We start from the raw sequence: 19,800 nt of genomic DNA, 5'->3' as shown, positions 1-19,800 counted from the left end.
GCAGCTTTATTCCTAATCGCCTAAAGTGGAAACACCCCATATATCCATCAACAGTGAGTGGCTAAATACATTGCGGTGTGTCCATACAAAGGAATATTGCTTGTCAGTAAAAGAACAAAGTAGTGATACATGCAACAACATTGAGGAATCTCAAAAGCCATTATGTCAAATGAAGGAAGTCAGACACAAAAGGCTATATACAGTATGATTCCATTTATAGAACATTCTGGAAAAGGCAGTAGGGACAGAAATCAGATCAGTGGTTGCCAGGAGCAGGAGAGGGGAGAAGGAGTTGATTACAAACACAGGGAACTTTTTGGGTAATGGAAATATTTTATATCTTGCTTATGGTGATGGTTACGTACTAAATATATTGCTAAAAACTTAGCTGTGCAACTAAAAGAATGAATTTTAATGTATATAAATTATACCTCAGTAAACTAGACCAAAAAAAAGAGAATTTTATTATTAGTTAAAGTTCACTTATTGATGTATGCATGAATGAGTAATTTCCATGTCAGTTCCATTTAGTAATAACAAACCTCCATATTTGCATAGTATCTTTCAATTTGTAAGCTACGTTCATACCTATTTTTTCATGTAAATTTCACAACCCTGTGAAATAGGCACTGTTGTTTACATTTTAGAGATGAGCCACTTCTCTGAAGTTCAGAGTCTAAGTGATGTGCTTAAGGTCACATAGTAAATCTTTTTCAAATCCAGGGCTTCTTCCACCATTTCTCAATGCCTCTTTAAAAAAGTTGATCATATTTGCCAATTAGGAAAAAAACAGTTTTTCGTTATGGCTCACTTGGCTGCTCTTTCTTCCCCTTGATTAGCTTGGAATTCCTGCTTTGGTGCTTTACACTTATTCTCTGGTCCAGACCAATTCCAGGGAGCTTCCTGGTGTTCCACTCAGCCCTTTCCCTTCTTTCATACACCCTCTGTCAGAGCCCTTACATTTCCTCCAATGTATAGATCTCCTGGGAAAACACTCTTGGGCACCCACTGTGTCCCCTTCCTCTGGCAAATGTGTCAAATACTATAGTTTGTGTTGTATCTAAATGGCTGATCTCGCCATTATTTCTTCATCTGTCTCTTGGTGGAGGGATTTGTGTAAGAGAGAGCCATGTTGACTCCGGATTGGGAAACAGATGGAAATTTGGAGAATTGATATGAGAATGAACAAGTGCGTGGCTGGTAGAAGAATGAGTGAATTTCAAGGCATGACTCATTAATTAGGTGCAGGAGTAAAGGCTTAGCAGCTCCTTTTTCTTAGGAGCTCAGACTGGATCACTTTTGTTTGTGTCAAGCTACATTGATACATCTCTATGTAGATTCTTAAGGGAAGAGGAGAATAGGAAAGATGACGTCAGGTTTTAAAGAAAGAAAAATGGGGTTTGGCATGCAGAAGAAAATGATTCTGATGGGAATAGTTTGATATGGAGTGAAAGAAGCAGCCAGAGGAAAAATTGTTGTATGAAAACATTGGGACATTCCTTGAGGTGATGAAGAAAGAATTTGTTGCTAAAATAGAGAAAGTAGCAGGGTTTGACTTGGACTTTAATATAAATTAGACAAAGAAAAACAAGGGCACGTGAAGAGCTGTGAAAATCTTTCAGACCTGTTAACCCTGAAGTGAGGCCAGGCAACTAAACAGACAGATAAAAGTGTAAAACTAGGCCTTTCTTTATAGGTTACAGATAGTAAGATTTGAGTCACTGGCTCAGTTGAAGGAGAGGAAAGTGTAGGGGTTGTGGATAAATTCTGGGGAGAAATGATGCCCTCAGGAGAGACAGGATAAGGAAAGAAAAAGAGTGATCCAGAGAAAGTAAAACCGCAGAGGAAGAAGCACCCAGAGACCTTCAGGTACACGTGGACCAGGGAGATGCAGAGAGGTTAAGCATCAAGAGACATGGCAAAAAGGAGAAGCAGGTGATAAATCTTGTCAAGCACAGCCAGGGAAACTTAGAACAGCAGGAAAAAAGAGGCAACTGGAGTTGTTCCTGAACATGTTGTTAGGACTCTTGTCAAGGTAGTTTTAGTAAAATGGAACAGATGAAAATGTGAAGACACTCAATAAGAACTCTAGAAGAGGAAACTTTAAGAAAAAGACAAGATGAGTTTAAGAAGCAAGGTGAGGAATGCAATGAAGGATGGAAGAGAGGCAAAATTAATGAAAATAAGATATTCTCTCTCTCTCTCTTTTACACACACACACCCCCCCCCCCCCATACCTATTTATCAGCCAAAGTGAGGTGAGAGAATTTGAAAACTGAAAAAAGCTGACTAAGAATGAAGGGTTTCAATGAGGCTGTGGGACAACTTTTGAATGAGCAAGTGAAAGTAATAAACAGGAATCGCTGAGGGAGTAGACTTAGGATAGAGATGAGAGGAGGAGAGAGAAGTCTCTGAATACAAGGACAGTTTCAGGCAGTAGTCCAGGGTGGTTGTGTTTAGGTTCATGTTACCACAGGGTTCATGTTGAGAAGAGAACTGTTTCTGTGAATACTATTTCAATCAAAAACACTTCAGTGAATGGTATTTTCTAGGCACTTCGGTCTCTTAATCATTATAAAATTGGGGTCTTAGCTTGTCAACAGTGATGGCTACTATTGAGAGCAGAGAAGGCATTTTCATGCTGTAGTAAGCCAGCCTCGTTGATTGCCCAAAGCTCTTGAAAGCAGCTGCGGTTTCATTCACCTTGCAATTTGAGAATAAACTGGATTTAGTGATTAGAGATCTGTGCCCCCCACAACTCCTGTTCTTCCATCGTTTCTTGTTGCCTCTCTAGCAGTAAGTCCTAAGCACCTTTGCTGAGCACCCAAATTCCTTTGTGTACCGTTTCAGCTTTATCTCACAGCTACTCTTGCCATGAACTCTTGCTTCTTGCCAGGTCACCCTGTTTACCATCCCTGGTAAGCTTTGTGTCCCACTGCTTTTCCACCTTCGTGCCTTTGCTCAAGCCCGTTTCCTCATCTTAGATACCCTCAGAACTTTTTAGCCAGATAAAGTTGTTCTCAGACTCCAGGCTCAGAGCAGTCTCTCTCTGCTCATCTTCATTCTCATTTAGCACCTTCATGCTCTCTGACAGTCCACCGTTGAGGATGTGTGTGTCTTCTCTCTATGCTGGAGTGGATAGTCTTTGTGGGCAGACACCAAGTCTTAACTCCCTGGAACACTTCATTGCGATTCGCATGATGAGCCCTCAATAAGGATTTATTGATTCATTGGACTTTTGAGGGGAAAGGGATAGAAACTGGTGTGTGAGGTTGTAAGTCAAGTTTTCTACTTTCAAAATCTAATTTTTCCCAGTTTTATTGAGATAGAATTGGCATGCAGCATTGTGTAAGTTTAAGGTGTACAGCATAATGACTTGACTTACATGTACTGTGAAGTGATTACCATATAAGCTTAGTTAACATCCATCATCTCGTATATCAAAATCTAATTTAAATGGGAAAGCCACAGACACGCTAATTACACTCTCTGTACCTGGATGTGCAGATATCTGCCCGTGGGTTCCGGCACAGCCTGTGGCTGAGTAGTGTCAGGGAGGGGCTTCATCTGGCCCTAGTGGGCCATGAGAAAGGAGGTGGACCGGCTGTCCCCACCCTGCCATTTCTATGGTGACAGTGGACGTGGTAATTCAGGCCTGATGTACATTCTGTTCTAATAATTTTTAATGCAGGATTCAGAGGGAGCAGCTACTTGCTTTGTAAAAACAATATAAAACGTGAAGGGTGGCCAAATTGCAACTGTATTATTATCATTTTGGCAAGGGTTCTCAGACATTTTTTCATTCTTTTTCACTATTTTAATTTCTTTTCCACATATCAAGAAAGAATACAAAGTTAACTGTCATATATTTCCTTGAAATATCACCTTTATGTTTTCTTGTGTTGTTGTATGTCTTTGTTTATGCTTTGGCCAATAATTTGTCACTGAAAATTGATTCTAAAACTCAGTTTTTTCATGAAGCAGATTCCAAGCAAATAAAAGAGCAGGAAAAAAGAAGATAGGGCTTCATTAACCAGTTTGTTTCTTCAGCAATGTAAAGTCTCATTTAATGACCACATTTTCCTTCATGAAAATGCTCTGCCTTTCTCTGGATTGTGCTTTGTAGTCACTGTGATAATTGCTGGGGATATTTTTCTCTTTCCCAATGCTTTTACATTCCTCACTCTCAAAAAATACTGGCTCCTGAAGGCTGTTCTCTTGAAATATTCTACAGATGTTTATCAATTCTTGCAGAGGCCTGGGCACATGGAGAGCATTGCTGCTTACAATGCTGTGAACCAGGACCTGAGGATAAGCAGGAAACATTATCAGGAGAGGCCATACCTTATTTGGTGGCAGGTAGTGGTGGAATTCATGTCCTGCTTTTGCTATTTTGAACCTAAGAGAGGCTCCTAGACATTATTGTGTAATGCAGGAATAGTCTGTATCATTTATGGCCAGAGTAGGAAACAGATGGCACCCTCAACTGGTTTAATTTGAAGAGAGTTTAGTAAAGGGACTGTTTACCAAGGTGTGGGCAGTGCACAGAAGCCACAAGAACTAGTATGGTGTCCTGAAGCTAGTAGCAACTTGGTATAGTTACCACCACCTGTAATCCTGAAGGAGGAAAGTGAGAGCAATTTCTGGAATCTGGAAGGGGAATTGTCTGGAGACAGTCACGTGGAAAGGGTCATTTCGTGGAAGCTGTGACCTTCAGTCAAGCAATACAGCCAACCTGCAGTGAACCCACAGGGAGGAAAGCACAGAGAATAAATACCCTAGTCCTGGTCTTCTTGTTCCCTCTGGGCTTCTGCTTGTGCTCTCTGTGGGTCAAACCCAACAACCCACCTGGAAGTCAGAGGACTAGGAAGTCCATTGATGTGTTCCCAAAGCTCTGCCTCCCAGAGCTTAAAGCAGAAAAGAGTAGAGAGTTGATCTTGAGGGGAATGGAAGACAGAGGGATTCACAGAATTGTAAAGCTGGAAGAGACTTTGAGAACAACCAGTCAATTTCTCTTATTTCACAGATAAAGAAATAGAGCCACGGAGAGGTTGAGTAATTCTTTCTAAGACACATGGCTTGTTAGTGGCAGAATTATAGCAGGGCCTGAGATTTCCTGATCCTTAGTTCAGTGTCCTTTCTGCTACACCATTATTCCTATAGAGTAGTTTGAGAGGAAAGGGAGAGAGAGCAGGAAGGGCAAGTGAAATTAGAGAGATAGTTTCAGTTTATGATTAATTCTCTGAGTAGCTGCTTGATTTCACATATGATGTTATAGGGGTTTAAGTGAATTTGGTATTAGTTATGATTGATTGTGTGGTTACCCTTGTGTGGTTATATACATACAAGTATTTGTATTGATGGCAATAATAAAGATGACATTTTATTTTAAGGATAACCAGCCAGCTCAAATGGTGTAGCTTTTGTTCGCTCTTTATTCTGGCTTTGCAACTGTGCTCTCTTTGAGGTCTTTAATGGCCTCAGAGTCTTGTTGTAAATGTAGGCTCCAAAGTGAAGTCTGAATCATGTTTGGGTGCCATGCTTCATCAGCAGAACCATCTTAGAACTCAGAGACCGAGGGAAAGAGGGCTAATTTGTACACATATACATATATCACTCGTATGGGTGTTGATTGACACATTTATGTACACTTGCAAATAAACACCCAGATACATAGGCAATTATTAACTAACAACATTAACCTAGGAATGATCCCTACATAATATCAAAAAGTTGGAAATGGTATTGGTATTTATGGTATTTCCCCTCATGTTATAACCCTTGGAGAGTGAAGGACCTAGAACAGTGTCTTTATTTATGTGTCAGTGGAGATGGAGAAAGGTAACTTATTACTGCTGTTCTTAAATTCTTATTCATTGGTTCATTCATAAATGTCATCAACAGATGTTTGTTGAGCACCTACCATATGCCACACACTATGCTAAGTACTGGAGATAGATAAGGAAGACAGATGTAATCCTTGCCCTCACTTCTTTAGGGTTTGCAAGAAAAGCTATCTTACTAGCCAAAGTAGTGAGAGTTGGGTTCTCCTTTCCTATTCTCCATGCAGGGAGAATCACTGTTGGTGAGCAAAGATAATAAATGACTCTTGATGTAGGTGAAATTTTCATATTACTTTGTACAAGATTTCGTGGCTATTTAGGAGGGGGGGAATAGATGCTGGCTGGCTCAAAGATTTAAAATCTATTTTAAATATTGCTTTTGTTGGATATCAGGTTGTTACTTATAGACTAACTTTTTAAAACAACCTATTTCTAAGGTCAGAAGAAATTGTACTAAAGCTGGGGAGGGAGGTGGGAGGGAAGAAGTTCTTTGACTCTTTTCTAAGTAATTCCAGGCAAAAGAAGCTCCTTATCTGCCTCTGAACAGAGTATATTCACATTCAGTGAATAAATATCAGGTACCTGCTATTTGCTAGATGCTTTCAAGTAAATTGTTTAATATTCACAACAACTCTGTGAGGTGAGGATAATAACCCCCATTTTATAATGAAGAAAGTGAGATTCAGATATTTTAAGTTATTGCTTCCCCTCCTGCCAAGGGAAGTAAGTGTCAAAGCCAAGTTTCAATTCTAGATCTTTTGACTTCTAGGTCCTTGCTTTCTTTACTGTATCATAATACCCTTCTAAATAATATTTTATTATTTTTGCAATTTCTATCTATTGTTTTCATTACTCTTTCCTGCTCATCTGTTGGTACTTAGCTTGTTACTCTCCTGATCTCCCAGGCAGGATTAGGTGGCCTCCTGTGGCATACTGGGCATGCTCTACTACAACGCTTACAGATTGTGCTGTAATTTCCTGTTTGTTTGTCTGTCCTGGCCACTAGACTAAAGGGTCTTTGTAGATTGGTGACCATTTCAGTCTTGGATCTCATCTCCTAGCACAATCCCTGGCACATGGAAGACATTCAATAAACATTTGTTAAATGAGTCAGTCTTCACAGTAATCCTGAGAAAGCAGTCATCTCATGTTTTACAGATGAGGGGGCTGAGGGTCAGAGAGGTAAAGAAACTGATCCAAGATCCTACAGCAAGTTAAGAGTAAATGTAAAACACGTGTTCACCACTCAGAAGCTTTGCTCTCTCCACCACAACACAGAACGATTATTATTGCTGGGTGGAACTAGGGTTTGCAGAAGAGATTTTGTTGAGTGTTTCAGTGGCTTGGAATATACTTAGGCAGTAGGAGCAGATCATCTTGTGGGACTTGTAAATGGCCTTTTTCAACGTCTAAATTTTAGATCTATTTTAGCACAGGCTGCTTATCTTCAGCTCAGAACATGAATGTTTCTGGGTAGATGCCTATGGGTTTGGTGGTTCCTGCCCCATCTCTGGCTCACTGTTGCCCTCCCAATCTGTTCCTTTGACCTCCTTCCCAGTTGAGATTTTCCTGTTGCCCTGTTTCTGTGCTGCTTCTTCTTTTTTTTTTTTTATCATCTGTCACCCATTTTCACTGCTCATCCCCCCTCTTAATAGTCAGTGACAAGCCAATAATTTTTATTAACACTTGAAAATGCTATTTTGCTGCTAAACCAATACATGCAATTGCCCTAATCTGATGCCAAATGGTAATAATCAGAATTAGGTTTCAAAAGGTTTGGATTTCATCAGGGCTTCCCACACTGTCCTTGGAGGCATATAAATTGATTATAATTAAGAACCGTATGCAGATGTTAGAAGAGAAACTTTGACCAATTTTGGTGTCCACTCTTGCAGAATATTAAAGAAAAAAAAGTCAGTGGCTGTTGCTGGTGAGAGTACAGATAATCATCTATGTTTGTGTTACAAATTTCTGTTAAAATGCACACATGTAAAGTGACTTATAATTCTTTATTAGTTATCTGTACAACACTTATGTCAAGCACTTGAGTGACAGTAGAAGTGATACTTCTGCTTTGTGCATACAGCAGGAAAGAACAGGTCAAATAGAAAAGTCTGGATTTAGCCACTGAAAGTGTTATAGAACAATGAAGGAGCTCAGGTGGTAGGTTTGCTTAGACCAAATAAGAACAAGAAGGCACTTATTCAGTGGAAGTCCTAGGAAAGAAAATATCTCTGCCAAGGAATTCAGTGCTGCATTAGTCCTTTGCAGTGATGAGGCCATCTTCTCATAGGGGTCTAAGGGACTGGTGGTCTTTGGAAGGGCATCCTTACCTGCATTGTGTAGGAGGACTTGATGGTTCATCTGCTGGCTCAGGATTTGCATATTTTTTACCTGTATCTTGTCCCTCCCTCCTATCTATCCTGGTCTCTGATCAAACGCTTTCTCAGAAGTAACTTAACTAAGGCTCTGTTTTCTTTGATTTTCTATTTACATTACTCGTTGTGGTTATAGTATGTTGAAATGGATTTGGGGTTGGCTCCGCACAGGACTGTATTTAGATAAGTAAATACCCCATCAGGACCAAGGAATGCTCTTTATTGTCATATAGGTCACTACATTAAGAATGGATTTGGCACGTTTGTAGGATGTCCAGGTAGACTTTTCTTTTGGCACTGGTTTCATAGGCACACAATCCCAGCACCTGCACCCACCCTCCCAGACTATCAGGATTTCTTACCTTGTTCCTTTCTGAAGAAAGAACAGGAGCTCTGAAAGAGTAATGGATGGTGGTAATAGTGGGATAAAGAGGAGAATAACAATGCAGAGAGAAGTTTTAGGTTCTAAGTCAACTGAAATCAAAGGTTGATGCCTTTTATATGTTATTTCTACAGATTTAGATGATGTTTAGGTGATGTTTAGCAGACCCTAAATTCATTTGGAGGGTTGAAATTGGGTTTCCAAATGCCTTGAATATATAGATGGTGTTCTATTTCATTTGCTAGAAATAAATATTGGTCTTGTACTTCAGAATGGCATTAGAATAGTAGATGTTTGGCATCTGTGATACTCATACTTTCTGCTTCAGATGGTTGGTGAGCACATTTATTGCCTAAGCTAAGTATTCTGAATCAAATTCACCTCTTTGGTTGAACATTTGCTCTCCTCCTATAAATTTGAATTTAGAAAGTATATTAAAACCCAAAGTTGACTTGGAACTTAAAACTTTTAAAAATAGTTAAAAAAAATTTTATTTTGGATCTGTTTTGCACAGTTGAGTTAATCGTACTTCTCAGTTCATGGCACACTTTTGTTATTGGTTCAGATAAGGATGTCTTGATTAATTAATTAGTTTTTATGTAACTTTATTCTTCTATATACATTTTAGAATAAGTTAATACAGTTCCTTAAAAGATCCTACTGTTTTTTTGGTAGGAGTTGCCTTGAAATTATAGATTATTTTTGGAGAAAATAGGACTCTCTAAAATACTGTTATCTCATTCATGAAAGTGGTACATGATTACATTGTTCAGGTCTACTTTCATATCCTTTAATGGAGTTTCAAATTTTATCTGCAGAGGTCTTGGGTATTCTTTGTTAATTCCTAAATAACTTATAGTTGCTTTTGCTATTATGGCTATTATATGTTCTAGTTGGTTAAAAGAGAGCTGTTGATGTTTTCTAAGAGTATCATTTATCTAGCAATCTTGCTCTACCCATATTAAAACTAATAGTTTTAAAATTCTGTTGGATTCACTATGTAGATAACCATATTATCCATATAATACTAGTTTTTTCTCTTTCCTTCCCTTTTCTAAAACTTTTGTTTTCTTGACTTATTTTATTTACCGGAATCTCTAGTAACAGTGATAGCACTAACCTTGCCTTTTTCTCCATGTCAAAAAGAATGTAATCAAGAGTTTTTGTTATATACTATTACTAGGTAAAGACTGATGGTTTCCTTCCTTTCCTATTATCAAAGAGTTTTTAAAAAAAAACATATTCTAACATTTATATCATAAATAGATGTTTCCCTTAATCAAATGTTTTCTTCATTTTTTTGATATTAATGTAAATTCACCACGTTACTGCGGTGAATTAATTTGATTTCTATTCTGAAGTTAAGCCATCCTTGCATTCCTGGTATAAGCCACAATTGATTATGATTATTATTATTTTTAAAATATACCATTTGTTTTGGTTAGCTAATATTTTGTTTAGGATTTTTTTTTTTACCGTTATGTTTATAAGTGAAAGAGACCTATGATCATCTTTTCTTGTACTATAATTATCTGGATTTAGTATTAAACTGTCCTTATTTTTCTGTTTTTTTCAACTTGTATGAACAAGGCTCATTTCTTCCTTAAAAGTTTGATGAAGTGGCTGCCCTGGTGGCGTAGTGGTTAAGCTCAGGCACTCAGTTTTGGTGGCCCGGGGTTTGCAGGTTTGGATCCCAGGTGCAGACCTAGCACCACTCATCAAGCCATGCTGTGGCGGCATCCCACATAAAATAGAGGAAGATATGCACAGATGTTAGCTCAGTGACAATCTTCCTCAAGCAAGAAGGGGAAGATTGGCAACAGATGTTAGCTCAGGGCCAATCTTCCTCACAAACACAAAAAGTTTGATAGACCTCATCTATAAAACCATGGGTACCTGTTTTACTTTTCTTTTGGCAAAGATGAGGTGGGGTGATGGGGTTGTTTTGGTGGATTAGAATTGGAGGCCTTTGATAACCATTTTATTTTCTTTAATGGTTATTATTATATTCAAAATTTCTACATTCTTTTGAACCTCTTTTTGCTTTTTTTATTAAGTATTTTTACATTAAATTTTAAAAGAAAGTTTTCATAATATTCTTTTATTATTTAAAAATTTCTAAGGGCCGGCTCCGTGGCCCAGTGGTTAAGTTCTCATGCTCTGCTGCGGCGGCCCAGGGTTCGGATCCTGGGTGCGGACATGGCACCGCTTATCAGGCCACGTTGAGGTGGCGTCCCACATCCCACAACTAGAAGGACCTGCAACTAAGATATACAACTATGTACGGGGGGGTTTGGGGAGATAAAGCAGAAAAAAAATTCTATTATATATGTTATTTTCCGTTTTCATTATCAATTTCATTTGTATTTTCTCTAGTTTTTCCTCAACTGGTCTTTCAGAACTTTTTCTATTGTGGCCTTTTAAAGGATCAGCTTTTGGTTTTGTTTTTGCTCTTTTCTTTGCTTTCTGTTTAATTAATTTCCGCCCTTATCTTTATTATTTATTCCTTCTTAGGGTTGACTGTTAATTGTTCAATAAGTAAAAATTTAATTACAATGAATTTTCATTTTCTTATAAGTAAATTTAAAGGTATAGGTTTTTCTCTGAACTGTTTTAGTCAAGCTCTAGAAATTTTGATATTTAATATTTTCTTCTTTCTATATATATATATATATATTTTTTGCTGAGGAAGATTCACCCTGAGCTAACATCTGTTGCCAATCTACCTCTTTTTTGTTGTTGTTTGAGGAAGATTAGCCCTGAGCTAACATCTGTGCCAGTCCTCCTCTATTTAGCACGTGGGATGCCTGCCACAGCAGGGCTGACGAATGGTGTAGGTCTGTGAACCCAGGCTGCCAAAGCAGAGAGCACTGAACTTAACCACAATGCCATGGGGCTGGCCCCTAATATTTAATATTTTCATTGTCATTCTGTTCAAAGGATTTCTTAGTTTCTCCTATAATTTCCTTCTTAACCTTAGGGTTGTTTTTATTCTCTTTTTGCGTGAGGAAGATTGGCCCTGAGCTAACATCTGTGCCCATCTTCCTCTATTTTATATATAGGATGCCTGCCACAGCATGGCTTGATAAGTGGTGCATAGGTCCACGCATGGGATCTGAACCCATGAACCCTGGGCTGCCAAAACAGAGTGCATGAACTTAACCACTATGCCACCAGGCCAGCCCCTAACTTAGCTATTTTTTTTTACATTGTTTTTAACTTTTTCTTAAGATTATTATAGTTTACACCCTGTAGAATTTCAGTTGTACATTATTGTCAGTCATGTTGTAGCTGCACCACTTCACCCTGTGTGCCCTCCCCCCACCCCCCATTTCCCCTGGTAACCACCAGTCAGTTCTCTTTGTCTATATATTTAACTTCCACCTATGAGTGGTGTCATACAGAGCTCGTCTTTCTCTATCTGGCTTATTTCACTTAACATAATATCCTCAAGGTCCATCCATGTTGTTGTGAATGGGGCAATTTTATCCTTTTTTATGGCTGAATAGTATTCCATTGTATATATATACCGCATCTTCTTTATCCAATCATTTGTTGATGGGCACTTAGGTTGCTTCCACATTTTGGCTATTGTAAATAATGCTGTGATGAACATAGGGGTGCATGGGACTTTGGAATTGCTGATTTGAAGTTCTTTGGATAGATACCCAGTAGTGGAATGGCTGGGTCATATGGTCTTTCTATTTTTAATTTTTTTAGGAATCTCCATACTGTTTTCCATAGTGGTTGCACCAGTTTGCATTCCCACCAACAGTGTATGATAGTTACTTTTTCTCCACAACCTCTCCAACATTTGTCACTTTTTGTTTTAGTTATTTTTGCCATTCTAACAGGTGTAAGGTGATATCGTAGTATAATTTTGATTTGCATTTCCCTGATGATTAGTGATGATGAGCATCTTTTCATTGTGTCTATTGGCCATCCGTATATCTTCTTTGGAGAAATGTCTGATCATGCCCCCTGCCCATTTTTTGATTGGGTTGTTTGATTTTTTGTTTTTGAGCTGTGTGAGTTCTTTATATATTATGGAGATTAACCCTTTGACGGATATATAACTTGTAAATATTTTTTCCCAACTAGTGGGTTGTTTCTTCTTTCAATCCTGTTTTCCCTTGCCTTGAAGAAGCTCTTTAGTCTGATGAAGTCCCATTTGTTTATTCTTTCTATTGTTTCCCTCATCTGAGGAGATATGGTGTCTGAAAAGATCCGTTTGATACTGATGTCAAAGAGTGTGCTGCCTATGTTTTCTTCTAGAAGACTTATTGTTTCAGGTCTAATCTTTAGGTCTTTGATCCATTTTGAGTTTATTTTTGTGAATGGTGAGAAAGAATGGTCAATTTTCATTCTTTTACATGTGGCTGTCCAGTTTTCCCAGCACCATTTGTTGAAGAGACTTTCTTTTCTCCATTGTATGCCCTCAGCTCCTTTGTCGAAGATTAGCTGTCCATAGATGTGTGGTTTTATTTCTGGGCTTTCAATTCTGTTCCGTTGATCTGTGCACCTGTTTTTGTACCAGTACCATGCTGTTTGGATTACTGTAGCTTTGTAGTATGTTTTGAAGTCAGAGATTGTGATGCCTGCAGCTTTGTTCTTTTTTCTCAGGATTGCTGTAGCAATTCGGGGTCTTTTGTTGCCCCATATGAATTTTAGGATTCTTTGTTCTATTTCTGTAAAGAATGTCATTGGGATTCTGAGTGGGATAGCATTGAATCTGTAGATTGCTTTAGGTAGAATGGACACTTTAACTATGTTTATTCTTCCAATCCATGTGCATGGAACGTCTTTCCATCTCTTTATGTTGTCATCCATTTCTTTCAGGAAAGTCTTGTAGTTTTCATTGTATACGTCTTTCACTTCCTTGGTTAAATTTACCCCGAGGTATTTTATTCTTTTTGTTGCAATTGTGAATGGTATTATGTTCTTGAGTTCTTTTTCTGTTAGTTTGTTGTTAGAGTATAGAAATGCTACTGATTTAGAAATGTTGGTTTTATACCCTACATCTTTGCTGTACTTGTTGATTATTTCTAATTGTTTTCCAATGGATTCTTTGAGGTTTTCTATATATAAGATCATGTCATCTGCAAACAGCGAGAGTTTCACTTCTTCATTGCCTATTTGGATTCCTTTTTCCTGCCAAATTGCTCTGGCCAAAACCTCCAGTACTATGTTGAATAAGAGTGGTGAGAGTGGACACCCTTTTCTTGTTCCTGTTCTCAGAGGGATGGCTTTCAGTTTTTGCCCATTGAGTATGATGTTGGCTGTGGGTTTGTCATATATGGCCTTTATTATGTTGAGGTACTTTCCTTCTATACCCATTTTATTGAGAGTTTTTATCATAAATGGGTGTTGGATCTTGTTGAATGCCTTCTCTGCATCTATTGAGATAATCATGATGGTTTTTGTTTCTCCTTTTGTTAATGTATTGTATCACATTGATTGACTTGTGGATGTTGAACCACCCCTGTGTCCCTGGTAGAAATCCCACTTGATCATGGTGTATAATCTTTTTAATGTATTGCTGTATTCAGTTTGCCAAAATTTTGTTGAGGATTTTTGCATCTATGTTCATCAGTGATATTGGTCTGTAGTTTTCCTTCTTTGTGTTGTCCTTGTCAGGTTTTGGGATCAGGGCAATGTTGGCTTCATAGAATGTGTTAGGAAGTGCTCCATCTTACTCAATTTTCTGGAATAATTTGAGAAGGATAGGTATTAAATCTTCTTTGAATGTTTGGTAGAATTCTCCAGAGAAGTCGTATGGTCCTGGACTTTTATTTTTGGGGAGGTCTTTGATTACTCTTTCAATTTCTTTACTTGTGATTGGTTTATTCAGATTCTCTCTTTCTTCCTGCTTCAGTTTTGGGAGGTTGTAAGAGTCTAAGAATTTATCCATTTCTTCTAGGTTGTCCAGTTCGTTGGCATATAGTTTTTCATAGTATTCTCTTATGGTCTTTTGTATTTCTGTGGTATCCATTGTGATTTCTCCTCTCTCATTTCTAATTTTATTTATTTGAGTCTTCTGTGTTTTTTTCTTAGTGAGTCTGGCTAAGGGTTTGTCAATTTTTTTTTTTTCAAAGAACCAACTCTTTGTGTCATTGATCCTTTCTCCTGTCTTTTTTGTTTCAATTTCATTTATTTCTGCTCTAATTTTTATTATTTCCCTCCTTCTGCTGACTTTAGGCTTTGTTCTTCTTTTTCTAATTCTGTTAGGTGTCATTTGAGATTGCTCATCTGAGGTTTTTCTTGTTTATTGAGATGAGCCTGTATTGCAATGAATTTCCCCCTTAGGACTGCTTTTGCTGCATCCCAAATGAGTTGGTATGGCATGTTTTCATTTTCACTTGTCTCCAGGTAATATTTGATTTCTTCTTTAATTTCTTCAATAATCCATTGTTTGTTCAGTAGCATGTTGTTTAGTGTCCACATTTTTGCCTCTTTCCCAGCTTTATTCTTGTAGTTGATTTGTAGTTTCATAGCATTATGATCAGAAAAGATGCTTGCTATTATTTCAACCCTCTTGAATTTGTTGAGGCTTGCTTTGTTTCCCAAGATATAGTCTATCCTTGAGAATGTTCCCTGTGTACTTGAGAAGCATGTGTAACTTGCTGTTTTTGGATGGAGTGTTCTATATATATCTATTAAGTCCAGCTGGTCTAATTTTTCATTTAATTCTTTAATTTCCGTGTTGACTTTCTGTCTGGATGATCTATCCATTGGTGTTAATAACCTTAGTTATTTTTAATAGTAAGTTTTAAAAAATTTTGGATATGTGATATTTTTTAGCTACTAAAAAAATTTATTTGTAGTTTAATCACATATAGAAAAATGGCAATTGTTTCATATTAATTTTTTGGAATTTATTGAAGCATTTTTTTAGATTGAATATTTTCCATGTACTGAAAAGAATATATGTTCTCTGTCGTATATGTATTTCTAGATATCTCAACTAGTTCAAGCTTATTATTTATGCTTTATTTTTTGATTGTTTATGTCTTTGTTTATATTTTGTCCATTGGATTTATTGTTTCTCCCAAGAGTAATCTTAGTTATTGCTTTATACATGTTAAGCCTATATTTTTGGATTCATATATGTTCATGATTATTATATCTTCTTGGTACTAGTAGGTGACATCTCTCATTGTCACTTTTGATGTTTTCACGTTGAAGTTTATTTTGTCTTGTTACTAAAATTTTGATAGATATTCCCTTACTGATCTCCAAAAAAGGTTATACTTATTTGTACTGCACTTGACTTATACCACATGAGATCCCTTGTTTCCCCACACTCTCTGACAAATTTTAAGGCCTGTGTATCCTAGCTTTCTGTCTTTATTGGTAGCTTGGGAAAAAGGACCTGTTGCATAGTTCTGGCACTTTTAATCTTCTTTTATTCCCTACCCATCATATTCTAACCACTGTCTCCATAACTAGGTCACTCCAAAGAGTGTCCTGACTATATTAAAGGATGGTTCTTGGAAAATTTGACTTAATCATCTATTAAATCACATTTTACCCTTCCTCTTGTGGTTGCCCAGTTTTCACTGAGGACAAGATTGGCCCACCTTCTCACTCAGATGTGTCTTCCCTTGGAGTCTACTCTGAGCAAAGAGTAAAGTGGTTCCTGCTATAGTTACCCTGCAGTTGTAGGCATGAGCATAGGCTGCTGTGGTCTTCTGCTTGCTGTAGATCTGGGTGCCACTCAGTTCAAGCTTCAAGGAGGCAGAGGGCCAGGAGGCGAACAGTTGACCCCCTAATCCTGTTGCTTTGTTGTTGGTTCTGCTTGTGTACCCTGGTGCCTGAATTCATAGCATGATTTGAGGATGCTGAGCTCCACTGATTCCCATACCAACCCTGGCCTGAATGACTCTTGAATTCTGCTACATGACTGGTAAACTGTCAGTGGAGTTTGCTGCTACCCTGACGCCCTTATATGACATCTTCTCTACAGAGTTATAACCGTTATGGACCTAATATCTCTTGCCCATTGTGAGACTTCCCTTAACATTCCCCTCAGACCCTCAGTCTGCCATTCTCTTTCTCTGCCTTTCACTTCTACCTCCCACATGCTGACTTTGTGCTTTCATAAATAGCTAGGCTCCTTGGACAACTTCTATGGAGGCTTAAATGTAACATCCTTTGCATCTGTAGAATATTTTATATTCTTCAAAGCACTTCCATCTTGTTGTTTGATCCTCACATAAACTCTTTCGGGTATGTAGGTTGGATATGTTATCCTGATTTTACTGATGAGGATATAGAGACAGTGATTAGGTACCTTGCCCATCCCTAGGCACTTAGTTAACGTGGGACTAGTATTAGGACACAGTTTGTTTTTGGTTGGTTATTTCGTTCATTTATTCATTCATATACTCATATTATATCGAGAGGCAGCAGAATAGAGAGAGCAAGGGTTTTAGGGACAGACAAACTTGATTTGAAACTTGATGCCATCCCTTATTAGCTGTGTGATTTTGGTCATGTACTTTTCCTCTCAAAAGATCGATTTCCTTGTTTGTAATATAGGGAAAAATTATGACGTAATGTTTATGTATGATTTAACACTATATGAAAATTACCTGGCAATAGTAGTGTCTGGCATATGAAAGGTTATAGGTAAAATGTTGTTATAAATATATAATATATAAAATAGGCTACTGTTATAGGTAAAAAGGGTTAAATATTGACAATTTTGTAGTGGTAGAAACTCAATGGCTACCATTATGGAGTCCTTCCCTATTGTATATGAGGCCCTGCTAGACCCCAAGAATGGAAACAGAAATGAGACAGGGTCTTCTTTGTGGGGCTGTGTCTTCTACTAGACTGTCGTCCTAGAGATTAGAGCCTATGTCTGTTGTATCCTTACACCAAGAACAGTGCTTGCTAGAAAGCTCAATAAATGCTTGCTGAACTGAAAAGGTCCCTGTCCACAAGGAGATTATCAAGTAGTTAAGATAGGCAGGCACATGATCATATAACTATAGTAAACTGTTACAGGTATTTGGTAGACACATGTAGGCTTTGGTGAGAGCTAAACGGAAACAGTACTCAGTTCTACCGGGGGAGGGTGAAGTGCAGTGGAGAAAAGAGGGCAAAGCTTCACAGGGCAGGTGCATCAAGACTAACACATGGTCTGTCCGTGGAAGGAAGCAAAACCAGTTTGCTTATCTTGGACTACATGCTTACTTTCAACTAACCCCCTTCTAATGTGTGAAATTGAGTTTGTATTCAAAGCAGCTTCTTTGTCTCACAGTCCCTCTGTTACTGGTATCTCCCATAATGTGTTGCTTTTAAAGTGCTTTGCTCTATCCTGAGTATAAAAGAGACGCTCAGTAAAACCAGATTCTATTCTTTGAGAGTCACAACTAGCCATTGCATAACAAAGTATAATATATTGTGTAAGAAGAAATAGAGGAACACAAGAGATATTTTATAGAGAGAAAATAAAACATCAAAGTGGGAGAGTGTAGAGTGCATTAAAGTTAATAAACTGTTGTGGCAGAGTGGACCACTTTTCAGTGTGAAGGAATCTGATTTAATGACTGGTAACTGTAGGATTAGAATCTCGTTGGAATGAGGTTAGCTGCTAATTTTCCCAAATTCTAAATCTTTTGGTTTTTCTTGAGAACTAGTCCTTGAAAGTGAACAGATTATTATTATTGTTGTTGTTGTTGTTATTTTGCCAACAGCTCTTTGAGATGCTAAACCAATTTGTCTTCCTCTAAATATTCAGTGCTGTTCAACTCTATGTAGTGCTGCTTTACTTTAAGCTCTAGGAGGAGGAATTCAGGCCCTGGCTCTCCTGATAGATTGGGTACAGTTCATCAGCATGGGTTTCCAGGGCTTGTATAGTCATTCTCTGTTTCCACAGAGACACGGAGACCAGAAAACTGTCAAGAGTGAACTTTGCTCAGCCATGAACCACTGAGCTACTCGTCTTATTCGCAAGAGATAGACAAGGCAATCAATACAGGTCTCTTTCTTGGCAGTGTGGAAGGATGACTACCGCAGCAAGAGTTCCAAAATGTTTTCTGCCAAGAACTGGATTGGATTTTGTGCTTCTTCAGCCACAAAATGTCCCCACATCTTGCTCCCAAATCATTAATGCCCTTTGCAGTCGGTCTGCTCAGCCTGAATGCTTCCTTATCTTTCTTTATTCAATGCCCTCATTATTATTGTTTTCTTGTGTTAGCTAAACTCTCAAAGTTTTTGGCTGCCTAGTATGTTACCTTTTTTTCCAATCAAGCTGGAGATAATAAGCTGCATTTTCATCCTTGATTACACTCTCTCTCTTTGTAGAAAAATGAGAATTCCTGGTTCTAGTTTTGGGTACAGTTTGTAGAATATTTCCTTGGAGTATAAAAATGCTATGTTTGTGTATTGGCAGGCTGGTATTATAATATCATTGACCTTGGGAAAATTATATCACTGTTTTGAGCTTTAGTTTCTTCATTTGAGAAGGGAAATAAGATGACTAATTTATAGGGTTTCTATGAGGACCAAAGATATTGCATAGGAGGAAATGCCCAATACAGCACACAGCACGTGGCAGATGTACAGTAAATGATTATTTAAAACAAATCAAAGCAACATAAGCAGAACCAGTTCTTTTTAAATAAGAAGAGCTCTTTGAGAATGGTGAGAAATGTAAAGAGAAATGACCAAACTCTATAGAGAGCTGTGTCCTCAGTCTGGTTCATAGTATAAGATTTAGGGGCATTTGTGGAAGTAAAAAGGCATGAGTTTGTTGTAGCTAAAGGTAGTGAGTTGTATGTAACCATGGAGTCAGTCATTTCAGGGAAGTCACTGCTGTAGGATGTCAAGGAAAATTTTTCAAAGGTGACTCTAACATTACTGCAGATATTAGTGGTATTTGTCCAAATCGCTATACTTTGATGCATAAACATATCAGAATAAAACTATTCCTTGCAATAGTTGGTGACGTAAGAGGCATGCACGGTGTAATGCAGTGGAATGTAAATTGGCCTAGAAGTCAGAAGGTCTGGGTTTACATTCGTTTCACTTAATTGATTGATGGTTTTGGACTTCTTAGCTTCTTTGAGCCTTAGCTTCAACATCTATAAAATGGGGATGGTAATATCTTTCTTATTTTTCCCCCGTTGGCTTATTGTAAGGATCGATTGAGATGTTTTTAAAAGTACGCCCACATATTGGTTGTTTT

At 37.9% G+C, this 19,800-nt stretch overlaps 1 protein-coding gene across 2 annotated transcripts in view; it reads left to right on the top strand.

Moving 5' to 3' along the window:
• GRIN2B (glutamate ionotropic receptor NMDA type subunit 2B) overlaps positions 1 to 19,800 on the top strand; it is a 402,696-nt gene that overhangs the window by 101,168 nt on the left and 281,728 nt on the right. The window lies entirely within an intron of this gene.

This window comes from Equus caballus, chromosome 6, assembly GCF_041296265.1.
Source record: "Equus caballus isolate H_3958 breed thoroughbred chromosome 6, TB-T2T, whole genome shotgun sequence".
Taxonomy (NCBI): Eukaryota; Metazoa; Chordata; class Mammalia; order Perissodactyla; family Equidae; genus Equus; species Equus caballus.
The sequence above is the reverse complement of the archived record's forward strand: the minus strand, read 5'-3'. Positions and strand labels throughout refer to the sequence as shown.